The following is a 2661-nucleotide window of genomic DNA, read 5'->3' as shown; positions in this document are numbered from 1 at the left end:
TTTAAGCACCCTGGGTTCAATCCCTGATACCAAAAAGGGAAGAAAAAAAGGGGGGGGGGCACTGAGAAGGCAGAAACAAAATGAAAAGTGGATTGGTCACTTCAAAGTCCCTGTTCCTGTGATGCAGGGACAGGCAGACAGAATAATGGAAAAATAACTGGTTAACATCAGGTTACCTTTTTATGTGAAAGGACTAGAGCAGAGAGAACTTTATGATCTTGCCTGTTTGGGAAATGTGGCTGTTATCTCTCTAATCCTGATTTCTCAGAAGCTCAGATAAACAGCTCAGTTTTAGCCTGGTGACTGGAACTTTTGCATGAATGGCTCCATTCTGATTTTTAGCCAGTTTCTTGGGGACTAGCATAGTAACTTAATCTAAGATAATGACTTCCTGAATTTTGTATTGAACATATGTAACAGAATCATATATTTGTCATTTTCTGCCTGGTTTATTTCACTTAGTGGGGCGTTTTCAAGATTCACCCATGTTGTAGCATGCATCAGAAATCCATTTTTTAAATGAAATTTTTTATTTTTTATTTACTGGTATATTATAATAGTGGGATTTATTATGTCATATTCATACATGCACATGACAGAAATGTATTTCTTTGTAAAGAATAAAAAATATTTCACTTTTGGGATATACAATATGTTGTTTATCCATTGATCTGTTGATGGACACTGAAGTTATTTATTTTTGGCTATTGTGGACAATGCCACTATGAACATTGGTATACAAATATCTGTTTGAGTTCCTGCTTTCAGTTCTTTTGGATATATACCAAAGTGAAATTACTAGATCATATGGTAACTCTATGCTCAAGTTTTTGAGGAACCCCCAAACTGTTCCACAATGGCTGTACCATTTTACAATCCCACCAGTTGTCCAATTTTTCTACATTCTTGACAATAACTTATTATTTTCCTTTTTTTTTTTTTTTCCTTTAAATAGTAGTCATCCCAAACCAGATGCAAAGGTGTACACCTAAAATCCCAGTAACTAGGAAGGCTGAGGCAGGAGGATCAAAAGTTCCATGTCAACCTCAGCAACTTAGCAAGACCCTGTCTCAAAATTTTAAAACATGAAAAGGGCTGGGGACATCACTCAGTGGTAAAGCAAAGTTCAATTCCTAGTACCATAAAAATAAATTAATAAATAATAGGTGAAAGTAGTTTCTCATTGTGGTTTACTTGGATTTTTTTAGGCACATACCTGTAATCCCAGTGCCTCAGCAGGCCGAGGCAGAAGGATTGCAAGTTTGAGACCAGCCTAAGCAATTTAGTGTGAATTTGTCTCAAAATAAAAAATGAAAAGGAAAGTATTTCACATTGATTTATTTTCATTTCTTATGACAGACATGGAGTATATTACATTTATTTAAAAGTTATAATAATCATCATGCCAGAAATTTTTACAAAAGTAAAATTAGAGGGATATGTTAAAACAGAAATAATGTTATATCTATTTTGTTCTTTAATATGATAGAATTTTAATCAATGACCATACTGGCTTTATAACTGTTTTGAGTTATCTATAATAAAATAAAATATTATTCTGGATATCTGTCAATTTAAGAAGAAAAAAAAAAGAATGAAAAGGACTGTGGATGTAGTTCAGTGGCAGAGCACCCCTGAATTCAATCTCCAGGACCAAAACCAAAACAAACCCCCCCAAAAACACATTTTAGTTGCAGAGTCCTTTTAGCAAAGGAAAAGTTACCCCAAGGCTACATGAAGGTAGTAGAGGCCACTCCAGGCGAGGGTCTCTTGGGGCTGAGGTGTGTGTCCCAGGGTACTCATGTGTGAAGACACTTTCTCTTGGTCTCCCTTTCCCTGTTCCATGCAGAGGTCCCTGAGGCCTTTCTAAAGAACTCTTGGCACAGTGTAGAATTCCTTGACTAGTGTACATTGATGTCACTTTCTTTCTGAGGTGCTAACCTGGAAGAGGCCAAGTGTAACAGGGGCAGAAAGCTACTTAACCTTTGTCCTTGTGGGAGGATTTAGCAAGTCACCTTGGAAAAAGCCCTCTCAGCTTCAGCAGTCATTGGAGATTATCAAATGTAAAGAGGCCCTGAGAGAATAAACAGGGCCTTTAGCAGCTGACAAAGGCTACCTCTCCAAGATCTTATGAGATATAGGTCCAGTGAGGAAGGTAACACATTTGCAGGGGACACTGAAGCTTCTGGGGGCACAAATGAACAGTCTAGCTTCTTCTCTTGTAAGGCCTCAAAGTTATTAAGCTCAGTTTTGTTTTTGTTTTTGTTTTTTGGTAAGGGGATTGAATACAGGAAGCTCTACCACTGAGCTACTTCCCTAGTCCTTTTTATTTTTTAATTTTTTAGATAGGGCCTTGCTAAGTTACCAATGCTGGCCTTGAACTTACAATACCTCTGTATTCTGCTCAGTGCTAGAATGACCATCCCTTTTTTATTATTATTATTAGTTCAAAACATTACAAAGCTCTTGACATGTCATATTTCATACATTTGATTCAAGTGGATTATGAACTCCCATTTTTACCCCATATACAGATTACAGAATCACATGGGTTACACATCCACGTTTTTACATACTGTCATACTAGTGTCTATTGTATTCTGCTGCCCTTCCTATCCCCTTCCTATCCCCTCTCCCCTCCCCTCCCCTCCCCTCCCCTCC

The sequence above is a fragment of the Marmota marmota genome, unplaced genomic scaffold (assembly GCF_001458135.2).
Source record: "Marmota marmota marmota unplaced genomic scaffold, marMar, whole genome shotgun sequence".
NCBI classification, from domain to species: domain Eukaryota; kingdom Metazoa; phylum Chordata; class Mammalia; order Rodentia; family Sciuridae; genus Marmota; species Marmota marmota.
Note: the sequence above shows the minus strand (reverse complement) of the source record.